Here is a 14631-nt window from a genome sequence, read left to right on the forward strand (position 1 = left end):
GTTTTCTTATAAGTAGATATTTGTGTCATGTACACTCCAGATGGTGATTGCAATCAAGAGCCTGGTGATTCTAGGAATCAGATGACAAGAGGGACCCCCTGACAAATGGCTGCCACTCAGGTCACATTGCCGGTGAGGACAGTTACACGGTACAAAATGATGCTAATAGCTGGGGCTTGAGTTGATTTGAGGTCTTTTCTTCAATAGAAATCCAGTTTATAGACATGATTCAAATGAAGGTGTTTAAGAGCAAAATTTGTTGTGGGGCGCCTGGGTGGCTCAGTCGGTGAAGCGTCCGACTTCAGCTCAGGTCATGATCTCACGGTTTGTGGGTTCGAGCCTCGCATTGGGCTCTGTGTGGACAGCTCAGACTCTGGAGCCTGCTTTGGATTCTGTGTCTCCCTCTCTCTGCCTTCCCCCACTTGTACTCTGTCTCTCTCTCAAAAAAGTAAATAAATGTAAAAAAAAAAAAAAAAGAACAAAATTTGTTTTTCACTATGGATGTTGGGACTCATTAAAGGTTTCAACTAGGGACAGTTATAAAAAGAAGTGAAGTAAAAAGTGGGCCAGATGCTGCAAAAACCTGCAATGTATTCTAAAAGGTAGAAAACCTGAGCAGGTCTCTGAAATAAAATAATATTGGATATAATAATTCAAATACATAGTATGCCTGCATAGGAAACCCCTTCCTTCTGCAACCAACAGCACACATTTTTTTTTTAATATTTCTTTTTGAGAGAGCGCAAGCCACAGAGGGACAGAGAGAGATGGGACAGAGGATCCGAAGTGTGCTCCGTGCTGACAGCAGAAAGTCCGACGCAGGGCTCGAACTCACGAACCATGAGATCATGACCTGAGCCGAAGTCAGACGCTCAACCAAGTGAGCCACCCAGGTGCCCCGACAGCGATTTTTGACAGCCGAGATTAGAACGCAGGACTCCTGGTTATTAAAACAAAACAAAACAAAACAAAACAAAACAAAACAAAACACACATGAAAAAGCTCATGTGTTTTCCAGTTGTCATGGCATTTTATGTGACTGGAGTCCCTGTTTGTATAATATTTGACTGGGCATGTAACATTTACTGACAAATTCCAGATAGCAGGGCATTTTTGGGCTCCAGAAAGGCAATACTTGGTGTTGGTGTTGCAAACAGAAACTCTAACCCACTGGGATCAGAAAGAATGAATGCCATTTAGCAATAGCTGTTTATGCTTTCAGGAGCAGCTCAAAGTACATTCACCCACAATGTCTACTGTAGAGAAACAGCGTAATGTTCACTGATAGCAAAATGCTAGATGAAAAAGCAATACTATTGAGGGTTAAATTTCCATGGTTAGTTATCTCAGTAATTGAGACTGGAGACAAGTTAAAGTTATTTCCTGGCATTGTCAATATACCAATGCCCTGTGTGAACGTTCAGGACTAAAAGACAGACTCACCCACTGTCTCCTCCCCCGGGGGAAAAAATTTCCCTGGGTCCTGGATTCTCTCCTGTCCTGATTTGGTATTTAGAAGTTATATTTTAAACCCCACCATTTCCTGGAAGCCTGCCCTGCCTTCAGATCACAACTGATTTAACTATGCCAAGGGTGCTAGAAGAAATCACTCACTGTCCCTACCTTGCGAGGAAGAATATTTTAACTTTCTGTCTACCTCAAAGTAATGAGACACCTGCTTGTATGAGTGCTTATTTGAGGACCAGCTGTGCGTCCAGACCTCTCTCATATGTCCTTGGAGATGTAGGGAGAATATTAGAGAACCCTTGCCTGAAACAGGGCCGTCAGATTTAGCACATAAAAAATACAGGATGCCCGATTAGCATTTGAAGGTCAATGAATTGTCTTTTTTCATATAAATGTCTCCCCTGCAACATTTGCAACATACTCATACAAAAAAAATCATTCATTATTTATCTGCAATTCAAATTTAACTAGATGTCCCACACTTTATCTGGCAACCCTAGCCAGGAAAGATACTATGCCCTGGTTCAGGAGGAGAAATCAACACAAAGAGGTCAATTTGAGAGTAACACAGTCATCTACGAGCACGTATTAAATTGTGGAATGCAGGGAAAGGGCAGGGTTAACAGAGATCAGAATTCCTCCAACAATGAGCTACTCAAGGAACTCCGTCTTTGGAGGGACGGTCTTCCTATGTCCTCAGCCCTTAGCATGGTGGTGGTGATGTTTAGTACGGTCTCAATGTGTGTAATGAATGAATAAATGAATATGTGAATCAGTTTGAGGGGAACTTGAGGTGGGTCTTGAAGGTCACGTCCTCCCAGCACACCTTTCAATAGCGGTGGTTCTCAAACTTTTTTGTGACCGAGAATGACTTCGGCAGAGCAAGAGATCCCACAGCTGCCGACTCTACTCGCTGCACTTTCCAGTAGAAAAAGAACTAGGGAAACAAAATTAAAGTCTACAGAATGGCATGTGATGCTTCTGGAAGCACATTGGGAGGTCTGCCTACGACTCTCCAGGGGAACCCTGTCACCCATTGGTGACCCAAGGACTGTATTTTGAGCAATGTTCAACTAGAATGTAGGTGTGAAGTTTCTCGAGCTGGAAAAACGAAAAGTTGAGAGACTAAATCTTAGATTTTTAACATTTTGGTATGAAAGTGTTAAGAGCATATTCTCTGGCCTGGCAGACTTTGAATGCACTTTAAAAAGTCATTTAAAAGCACCTGAGCCCGAGAAGGAACAAGATTTGAACTCTAGAATTGCTTCAGGCTAGATCAGAGTTTCTCAATTTCTGCACAGTTGACATTTTGGACAGAAAAACTCTTCGTTATGGGGGCTGTTTTGTGCATTGTAGGATGCTGAGCAGTATTCCTGGTGTGATGGTCAATTTTGTGTGTCAGCTTGACTGGCCACAGAATGCCCAGATTAAGCGTCTCTGAGTATACCTGTGAGAGTCTTTCCTGATGAGATTCGCATTTGAATCTAAAGCAGGTTGCCCTCCCCAATGTGGGTGGGCATCATCCAATCCACTGGGGGCTGACATAGAACAAAAGATGGAGGAAAGAAGAATTTGCCCCTCTTGCTTCCTGACTGCCTGCTTGACTTGGGACATCTCCTCTCATCTTCTCTGGCCCTCAGACTAAAATGGGAACCATTGGCTCCTCTGGTTCTCAGACTTTTGGAGTTGGACTGAATTACACCACTGGCTTTCCTGGGTCTCCAGCTTGCAGATGGCAGATCGTGGAACTTCTCAGCCTTCGCAAGTGTGCGAGCCAATTCTTCATTATATATCTCTCTATCATCTCTATCTCTATCTCTATCTCTATCTCTATATCTCTATCATCTCTCCATCCTACTGGTTCTGTTAGGAATTGGCTTGCACACTTGTGAAGGCTGAGAAGTTCCACAACCGCCCCCTTCCCCATTTGTTTGGGACAAACAAAAATGTCTCCAGACATGGTCAAGTATCCCCTGGGAGAGAAAAATTACTCCCCTGTTGAGAACCATTAGTCTAGATGAAAGCCCACTGTACCAGTTGAACTGGACGTCTAAGAAGTCTCTAATGTAATTCTTTTCCTCTCCAAATGAGACAAATAAGGGACAATTTGTGCAAACAAAGCCTATGCATTTGAGGAGCTTGTCTCTAAGATGAATAAAAGTGCTGCCAGACATGAGTACTAGATGATGAAAAGGCAAATGATGAACTATATCCGTTGAGATCACATATGTTCACTTCAAAGGTCCTGACTTCAGTGATCCTGGGCCAGCCTCAGTCAGGTTCGCTCATTGAAATAGACAGACCTGACAATAAAAAGCAAGTCATTATTGGTTAATCACAGAGATGATTACCTTTAATAAATGCTTTTACATCCACAATTTGGGGCAGAAGAAAAATTGCCAGAGATAAAAGAAAAGGAAAGAGACCCTTGAGAAAAGCAAGTGTATTTTTAAATCAGTGTATTTTTCCTGATTCAAAAAATTATTTTTTCCTATGGTGAAATTAGAAAAAAAAAAAACATCTTTCTGATAATTGATTAACTAAAGTTTAATATGGGGTTCAAAATAAGATAAAATGAATTTATATTTTGAATGTTCACTGTTTTAGGGAATTATCGATCACATATTAGGAAAAACTCTTCTCCTTGTTTTTTTTTTTTTTAATGTAAAGCATTGAAAGTTTTGAAGCTTTGAAAGATAAATATCAGTTAAAAGGAATTTTTTTTTTTTTTTTTTTTTTGGGACAGAGAGAGACAGAGCATGAACGGGGGAGGGGCAGAGAGAGAGGGAGACACAGAATCGGAAACAGGCTCCAGGCTCCGAGCCATCAGCCCAGAGCCTGACGTGGGGCTCGAACTCACGGACCGCGAGATCGTGACCTGGCTGAAGTCGGACGCTTAACCGACTGCGCCATCCAGGCGCCCCTAAAAGGAATTTTTGAGACACCTGGGTGGCTCAGTTGGTTAAGCGCCCAGCTTTTGACTTCAGCTCGTGATCTCATGGTTTGTGGGTTCAAGCCCCACATCTGGATGTGAGTTGGCAATGCAGAGCCTGCTTGGGATTCTCTCTCTCCCTGTCTCTCTGCCTCTCCCCCACTTGTGTGCTCTGTCTCTCCGGTTCTCTCTCTCAAAAAAAAGGAATTTTCAATTTTAATTTCCCACTCATAGTACATGAGTTAATAATAACATTAAATAATAATCAGATATAGGACTTGTATTTCCAGAAACATAATATATATACTAGATGTCCTGAAAATTCTCCTAATACAAAATAGCTGAAAACTCTACATAAACCATAACAAACATCACGCTGTATTAAATAAAAGAAGCCAGAGGCACCTGGGTGGCTCAACTGGTTAGGTGTCCGACTTTAGCTCAGGTCATGATCTTACAGTTCCTGAATTCGAGCCCTCATCGAACTCTCTGCTGTCGACCCAGAGCCTGCTTCAGATTCCCTATCCCCCTCTCTCTCTGCCCCCCCCCTCGCTTGTGCTCGATCTCTCCCTCTCCCTCTCTCTCAAAAATAAACACTTAAAAATAAAGAAATAAATAAAAGAAGCCAGACACTAAAGTTTACATACTGTATGATACAATTTATATGAAATGTCCAGAATAGGTAAATCTATAAAGACATAAAGCAGAACGATAGTTTCCAGGGGCTCGGGGGAGGGAGAAATGGGGAATTAACTGCTCATTGGGTAAAAGTTTCCCTCTGGGGGTGATGAAAACGTTTTGGAAGTAGACAGAGGTGCTGGTTGGACAACATGGTGAATGTGCTAAACGTCACTGGATTGTACATTTCAAAATGGTTCATTTCATGCTTTGTGAATGTCATCTCAGTAAAATGTATAGCAAGACATAACGAACATTGTTTTCAATGTATAGCCAAGTTAATAAGAAAGTGATAAAAATCACGAGGGACCAAAACTTAGGAGGCAGATGGAAATACAAGTGATTCTGTATAACTATAGCTACCCTGGGGTCTTTGATGACTTTCCTAACCCCAGGAATTGACCTTTAAAGGCAGCACAGGACAGGAGGCAGTGCTTTGGACTCAGGCTGCATGAGATGTCAGAACTGAGACCCCTGAATGAAACCCAAACACTAAAAAGAATGAGTCAATGAGAAGGCTCATTGGACACAAGCCACCTTCTTGAAAGGAAGAATAAAAAAGAACTTTGCTCGGCTTGGGATCTGGATGTGAAGAAAATAATAAAATAAAATAGCTGTTTCTTCCTGAAAAACCATAACAGCAGGTTACGATGGATGGTAGAAATGACAGACAGGGAAGGGTAACGGTCAACGACTTAGAATTAAAGAGGATATTTATCATATTAAACTATTATGTCAAACCAAACAAGATGGTAAACATATAAAGGTGATTGAAGACATAAAAGATCATATAAATTTTAGAGATAATCCAAGGGAAGAGTTTTTAAAAGCGCAAATCTTAGCAAGCCAAAGAGCAGAAAAGAAAAAAGAGTGCAAATTGTAGAAAAGTAATTTAAAACAGGCTAACCAGAGGAAGAGTGTTCAAAACCGACAGAACGCCAAGCTACGGATAAGTTTCAAGAGAACAGTCCCACCCCTCGTAACAGAATTATTAACAATTTCTAACAGGAATGGCCATGCCCCAGGGTGGGGCTTGGGCAGAGGCTGTCAATGTCAGAGGGGCAGGGCGGCAGAGTCCAAATTCCACAGGTTCTAGCCCTACCCTTTGGTTATTTACAAGATCACTTAAAACCCCAGTCACCCCTTTGGTAAAAACACACAGGTAAGGACACGTGACAGTATGAGGACACTGTGCCTACCAGGGTTGGGACTTTCCGGGACATCACATAACTGAAGAATGACGCGTAGCACCGGGAACAGATCTGGCTGGCAATACCGAGAGAGAGATGGGGGGAGGGGACACAGAGATCAAAGAAAAAGGGGATGCAGGGACCAAAGAGTTTGAGAAGGGAGCAGCAGAGGGCACGTGGGAGCCCAGAGGTAACAGATAATGCCTGTGCTCACCATGTATTATCTACCCTCCCCAAAACGGGAAAGCTAAGAACACAGCAGTGAAATGTTCAGGAAACTAAGATTATGCTAATTTGGAGAACATCACCTAATGGGAGATTATATCCTTCTGGCTTTTTTGGGTGTTATCATGTCCTTTCTTTCTTTTTTTTTTAAACTTTTTTAGTGTTTATTATTGAGAGAGCGAGAGCGAGCGTGTGCGCTCAAGCAGGGGAGGGGCAGAGAGAGAGGGAGACAGAATCGGAAGCAGGCTCCAGGCACTGAACTGTCAGCACAGAGCCCGATGCGGGGCCTTGAACTCATGAGCTGTGAGATCATGACCTGAACCGAAGTCGGACGCTTCACCGACTGAGCCACCCAGGCGCCCCTTATGTCCTTTCTTTTATAAAATAATGTCAACAATAGATAGTCGCTAGAATACCTTTACTTGGTACAATTAAAACTTAACAGCCTCCCACCAGGCAACCAATTTATTATTACTGTTACAATTAGGGAACTTCTATCAGTCTGTGGAATGGCCAACTCTGAGTATTCTGAGTCTCAGAGGCAAAAACGGCAGATCTTAATAAAAGAGTGCCAGCAGCTGCCGTGCGTGTGTGTGAGGGTGCACGAAAGAGAAAGAGAAGGAGAGAAACAGGGAAGGCCAGTGTGGAATATGGGAGTTTTAGATAGGAGTTCTGGGAATGAGCAGGGGAGAGTCTAGGACAGGTGAGCCTGGAGAGCAGCGATGTCTCGTCTAGGCTTTGCATAAATATGGGGCTCTCCTTAGCCTGGGTTGTGACTCCAGAGAATGGTACTGTGGGTTGGGAAAAGGGAAATAAGGAAGGAGGGACACAACATGGGCACCTGGGCTTCAGTCTCACTGGAACCTTCTGGGGAACTGTACGGAATGAGCCTCACAGTTGTCTGCCAGTGGTCCAGAAGAAGAGGGCATTTATCCACTGACTCACATCCTCCACTGGCCAAGGGTTGCCCACGGGCTACTTCTCCCGCACTTGTAGCTTGTGCATCTACGAGTGCTAAGAGGGTTTCTGCAGGAGTTTCATACAGTGGTGTCACAGGAACTCCGGGGACAGAAGGTGAGACGTTCAAGCTACCGTTGAAACGAGGTGCTGTGAGTTTATACTTGTGTAGAACTGGTTGCCACTCCAACGGCCGGGGCAAAAAGGTGTGCTGGGAGGACGTGAGGCAATGCACCTGAAGGGTCTGCTACAATGCGTTTGTCCAGTAGAAGAAGAATCCAGAAGCAGTTGCCGCATCGTAAGAAACAAGTTTTCAGGTGAAGTTCTCATTGGATGCGACGCCCTTCCCATTAGCCATTCTGGTCTCGTTCTAGCGACAGCTTGGGTGGGAGGGCAGGTGTTCTAACACCCCAGGCACCTAAGCCCAGCTGAAACTACAGCTGATGTCTTAGGGCCCATCCCTTCCCAAGGTCCCTAATCTCCTCTTGGCATTTACACAATGGCTGCTTAGTAATTCAATCTCAAGCGTTACTGCCCTGGGACTCCTTAAATTCTCCGCGACTTGGACTGGCTCCGTCCCAGCCTGGGACAGGTACGAACTGCCACGTTCGCAAGGCCCTGCTAAAATTACGGGACATTTTCGCGTGGCATTTCTTGTTTGACCTTCACACCAAACTCAGAAGAATGGGTTTCAAAAGGTAAAGCGGCAGCTATCTTCGAGAGGAGGCACAGCTCCCAAGCCATAGGATGTTAGGATTTCTAGTGATGTTCTTTCCTCCGGGATGTTCTTTTTTTTTTTTTTTTTTAAGTTTATTTTTTTTTTATTTTGAGAGAGAGAGAAAGAGAGACAGAGAGAGAGAGACAATGCAAGCGGAGGAGAGATGAAGAGAGAGGGAGCGAGAGAATCCCAAGAAGGCTCTGTGCTGTTATCACAGAGCTCAACTCGGGGGCTTGATCTCACGAACCTCGAGATCATGACTTGAGCCAAATCAACAGTCAGACGCTCAACCAACTGAGCCACCCAGGCACCCCTGGATATTCTACTTCTTGTCCACAATAATTTGAAAACAGCTCTTAGGCCAAAAGGACTCTCTTCTTACAAACTAAAGCTGGGACACTGCCACGAGCAGCTTCTGGTATAGTTGTCAGTGTATTTCTAATGGACCACTTGATATTCTTGGTACTAAGCAACTGAAATCAATTCTATCTTAAAAAAAATTTTTTTTAAATGTTTATTTATTTGAGAGAGAGAGAGAGAGAGAAAGAGAGAGAGAGCGTGAGAGCGAGAGCAGGGGAGAGGCAGAAAGAGAGGGAGACACAAAATACTTAGCAGGCTCCAGGCTCCGAGCTGTCAGCACAGAGCCCAATGTAGGGCTCGAACCCACGAGCTGTGCCATCATGACCCAAGCTGAAGTCAGATGCTCAAGCGACTGAGCCACCCAGGTGCCCCTCAATTCTATGTTAAGAAGGAAAGAAGTTGTTGGAGAGATAGAGATTGGCTCGCAGAATCAGTGGGATTACTAAAGAACCAGGCTAAGAAATAAACAGAAACCCAAGTTACAAGCCTGGCTAGGTTGTTCCAGCAACGTAAACCAATAAAGGCTTATTTCTTGCCCTATCCACAGGTCCATCTTGGCTTGACAGAGTGCTTCTGCTCAACGTAGTCGCTTGGGGCCCCAAACTGATAAGGCAGCCACCATCTCAAACCTCGCTCTGCCAGAAAGCCCTGAGCTAGCAATGACTACTTCCAGGCCAATTCATTAGCCGTAACAGGTCTTATGGCTGCACTCGACCCCAGGGCCATCGGGAAATGAAATTGTACCATGTACCCCAAAGGAAAGAACTGGAGATACTTGGCAAACAGCCTTCAAGACTATCACAGTCACGCAGAGGGAAAATTCTCTGGCTAGAGTGCCACCATGGTGCAGCTGCCCGTAGGTTGTCCTTCTCCATGTCATTGTGTGAATTCAATGGCAGATTCCCCAAACGCAAGAAAGGAGTTTAGATCCTGGGTAGTCGAAAGGGAGAAAAGTGTCCCCTGCGTGATAAACATCCAATATACTCAACTTGCAAAGGAAAATAGAAGAAAATATATAAACAGTCTTGTTCAAAGTGTCATTCCTATTTGTCCTCTGATTAGTGCGGGAAATCAGAGACACGTGGACCCATTCACTCCTATATATATATCCGTATATTCATTTAGGCAACAAATGTTCACAGAGATCATTTTCCAGATGCTTATGTTCTTTTTTTTTTTAAGTTTATTTATGTATTTTGGGACAGAGACGGAGAGAGCGTGAGCAGGGGAGGGACAGAGAGAGAGGGAGACGGAGAATCCCAAGCAGGCTCTGTGCAGTCAGCGCACAGAGCCCTATATGGGGCTCAAACTCATGAAACCGTGAGATCATGACCTGAGACAAAATCAGGACTTGGACGCTTAACTGACTGAGCCACCCAGGTGCCCTTCCAGAAGCTTATGTTCTAATAGTAAGGGAGACACTACATAAATAATTGCCATACAGTATGATTAGTCTTTATGCAGAAATTAATGTTAAAGGGATGGTTTGGCACAAGGGGGAGAGTAATTAACTTAATGTGGGTGGGGTGCACTAGTAAGCAATGGCTGTTCTGGGAAGAAGCTATAGGAGAAAGGGGTGAGGCTCCCGAGAACCTGCCCTGGGGACAGATGAGTACTTTAGTACGTCAGGGGCATAAAAAGCAGATAGAGGCCGAAACTAGAGTCGCCGGAATTAACAAATCAAAATGCAGGACGCCCACTTACATTTGAATTTCAGGTGAACAGTGACGACTTTTTTTAGTGTAATCGGGTCCAACACAGTATTTGGGACATGTTTATACCAAAAAAGATGCTAAAAATGGTTTATTATGTGAACTTCAGATGTAACTGTGGGTCCCATATTGTATCTAGCTACCCTAGCTGGGAATGCTGTCGTAGTCATTCTTTGGGACACATTTCAAGGGTCCTGTCCTCCAGGAAGCCTTCCCTAAAACCCTGGGTTGGCCTGAGCGTCTTCTTCAGGGCCCTTGTGGGCCTACGTGTGTGCCTCCATCATAGAATATAGCACATTTTTGTGACGTTCTCTTTAGAAGCGGTGTTGTGTTGTGTGTATTCCCAGCATGAAACCCGTGTGAGAAATGTCCGTTGACATTAATCAGTATCTGTACGAGTAGATTTGCAGCCCTGCAAGGAAACACCCCAAAGGTACCAGCCCAAAGAGGCTTAAAAGAAAAGATTGTCAGGTGCCTGGGTGGCTCAGTCGATTAAGCATCCGACTTCAGCTCAGGTCATGATCTCACAGTCCGTGAGTTCGAGCCCCATGTCGGGCCCTCTGCTGTCAGCAAAGAGCCCTCTTTGGATCCTCTGTCCCCCTCTCTCTATGCCCCTCCCCTGCTCATGCTTCTTCTCTCTCTCTCTCTCTCTCTCAAAAATAAATAAACTTAAAAAAGAAGAAGAAGAAAAGATTCTCATTACGTTCTCTGTGTCTCGGGCCATAAAAGAAACGCGACTCTGCGAGCTGAGCCCGCACCTCATCCCTGGTACTGAATGAATGTAAAGGGCGGTTGTAAAGTGTTCCAAGAGAGAAGATAGTACTCTCGGCAAAGCGTCAAAGTGCAAACAACATAGAAGTTTGACCTTTCAGTGTAAATATATGTTTGATAAGAAAGGTTAGAAACAAGACATTTTGCATTTTTCTGTCTCAGAGGATGGCTGAAATGACGAGAAAATGTGCAGGAATTGGTGCTTTAAGAGGAAAGCATTACTGCAAACCACGGAATAGCCTTAGCAGGGAAATCTAGCTCATTTCCTTGGCATGAGGTAGGGATCGGCTCAGCAAGATGAAAATCCAGCTAAGAATCCAAAGTGCCCTTTGGTAGTCCAAAGGCTGTCATTTTAAAGAAATTTGGAAGAAATTAGGACCCAGAGAGGCTAAGTAACTTGCCCAAGGTCATGGAACTCGTTAATAACTAAGCTTAAAGGTCTTCTGATCCCCAGCCTAGCACTGGTGTAATAGAAGATTTCCAAGATCATCAAGTAATCCAGTCAGGTGTTTATTAGAAGATCATTATTGTCAAAGGTTCCTTCTTTCCTTCCATCTTAACTGGGCTGAAGTCTTCCGTTTGGTTCGTCTTTCAATGAAAAGGAAAACTAAGCTTTATTCTTGTCAACCTGTGCTTTGTGTATATATATACGTATATACATATATATATACGTATATATATATATATACGTATATATATATGTATATAATACGTATATATATACATATATACACATATATATGTATATATATACGTATTATATACGTATATGTATATATATACGTATTATATACGTATATATACGTATATATATATACATATATATGTATATACATATATATGTATATATATATACACATATATATATTTTTAATGTATATTTTTGCGAGATAGAGAGAGATAGAGCGTATATACATATATATACGTATATAATACGTATATATATACATATATACACATATATATGTATATATATACGTATTATATACGTATATGTATATATATACGTATTATATACGTATATATATACGTATATATATACATATATATATACATATATATATGTATATATAATACGTATATATATGTATATATATATATACACGTATATATATTTTTTAATGTATATTTTTGCGAGATAGAGAGAGATAGAGCATGAGCAGGGGAGGGCAGAGAGAAGGGAGATGCAGAATCTGAAGCAGGCTCCAGGCTCCAGCACAGAGCCCGACATGGGGCCTGAACTCACAAACTGTGGGATCATGACCTGAGCCGAAGTCAGACGCTCAACCGACTGAGCCACCCAGGTGCCCCAGTGCTTTGTATATTCAAAGCAGTATTAAGGTGACCCATTAGCTCACCCCATTCTCAGGAAAAATAAAAACAGATTTTTAAAAATGTTTATGTATTTATTTTGAAAGAGAGAGGGATAGAGAGCAGGTGAGGGGCAGAGAGACAGAGGGAGAGAGAGACTCTCAAGCAGGCTCTGAATCGTGTCAGCACAGAGCCCCATGCAGGCTCAAACCCACAAACCGTGAGATCATGACTTGAGCCTAAACCAAGAGTTGGATGCTTAACCGACTGAGACACCCAGGTGCCCCAATAGAAACAGTTTTTGTTTTCAATGTTTATTTATTTTTGAGAGAGAGAGAGAGAGAGAGAGAGAACAGGGGAGAGACTGAGACAGAGTCCAAAGCAGGTTCCAGGCTCTGAGCTGTCAGCACAGAGCCCTACATGGGGCTCGAACTCACCAGCCGCGAGATCGTGACCTGAGCCAAAGTTGGATGCCTGACTGACTGAGCCACCCAAGCGCCCCTAGAAACAGTTTTTCAATGGAGTTTGTTCTCCTGGGCAAAGTGACCCTCCTTTGATCTATTACCTGGGTCTTTAGCCCCTTCTACACTTTAGAAAGCAGAGAATGGTTATGCCATTTTACTCTGGATCTACCCAGTTTGAGAATAAACAAAAAAACAACTTCCATCTGTGCATTTTCATGCATCCCTATACAGTTTGTGACCGCATTGCTTTCAAAGGGGGAAAAAAAAGGTGCAGAAAATGGCTTTCTATTACTGACTCATGATAATGCCATCCACTCAAATCGTGACATGGTTTTATTGCTATCACTAGAACGTGCACTAAGATCCCAACACCTCTGCCCCATATCTAGGCATTAATATCTCGTGTGTCCTACACCTTAAAGGGCTTCCTTGTCCAAAAACTTTGCTTAAATTCATTCTCTTTGCTATCTTTATGCTCTGCCTTAGGCGTAGTTTATTAAGAATGCAAAACCACAAGCATGCAGGCCATAAATCTTACCTAGGGCAAAGTGTATTAAATTTCAAAGAAGTTAAGTTTAGAGCTCCTTCTTGTCCAATTCTCACTCAATTTTCAATATCCATTTTACTTAATCTCCCTCTCGGTTTTGTTGTACGTATTGTCCTCATTTTTAATCTACAAAGCCTGTAATTGCCCTGTAATAACACAAGCTTATCTTCTTAGTGAAATTTCCTTATAGGTTTATTTAATAATCTTTAAAGGTACATGATGCTTATATTTTAACTTAAAGTGGGTAAACACGAATATCTACTCATTAGATAGTAGTGGGGGGTAGAATAAATATTAACTTCATCTTGTTTTGTTTGAACCTCTCCTTCTTAAAAACTTTTTTTCGTGTTTATTTATTTACTTTGAGAGAGAGAGAGAGAGAAAACACAGGCAGGGTGGGGGCAGACAGAGAAGGAGAGAGAGAATCCCAAGCAGTCTCTGCACTGTCAGCACAGAGCCCGATGCAGGGCTTGAACCCACAAACTGCGAGATCGTGATCTGAGCCGAAACCAAGAGTCGGGGGTTAACCGATTGAGACACCCAGGCATCCCTGAACCTCTGCCTCTTTCCTAAAAATGGCTGCCTCTCCTCCCGTAATGATCCAAATCCTCCCCATTCTTTTTTTTTTTTTTTTTAATTTTTTTTTCAACGTTTTTTATTTATTTTTGGGACAGAGAGAGACAGAGCATGAACGGGGGAGGGGCAGAGAGAGAGGGAGACACAGAATCGGAAACAGGCTCCAGGCTCCGAGCCATCAGCCCAGAGCCTGACGCGGGGCTCGAACTCACGGGCCGCGAGATCGTGACCTGGCTGAAGTCGGAGGCTTAACCGACTGCGCCACCCAGGCGCCCCATCTCTCAAATCCTCCCCATTCTTAAAGGTTTAGCTTAAAATCCCTCTCTTTCCTATGACACTTTGCTGACTAAAGCATGATTCCTAAACTCTTATAATTTAAATCATTTTCTACCTGGTTTTCTTTCTCACAACACCTGTACCTTTACCTCACTGTACTAATACAATTTGCAATTGATATTTATTTGCTTGTTCACTTGGTATGATATGTCTCCCTTCCTCCTCCTTGGATGTCTGTCTCCACCCCCCCCCATAGTGTATCCCCAACATCTTGCACAATGATTGGTATTTGTTAAATGAATGGATAAAAGCAACCTCATCATCCTAACCTGTAGCAAGCATTACTATCCACATTTCACCAAGGAAGAAGTTGATTTCCATAGCAGTTGAGTAATTTACCCAAGATCGCATGGTGTTGGCTGATAGAACCTTTTTCCAGGAAGGTTT

The sequence above is a fragment of the Felis catus genome, chromosome X (genome assembly GCF_018350175.1).
Source record: "Felis catus isolate Fca126 chromosome X, F.catus_Fca126_mat1.0, whole genome shotgun sequence".
Lineage (NCBI taxonomy): Eukaryota > Metazoa > Chordata > Mammalia > Carnivora > Felidae > Felis > Felis catus.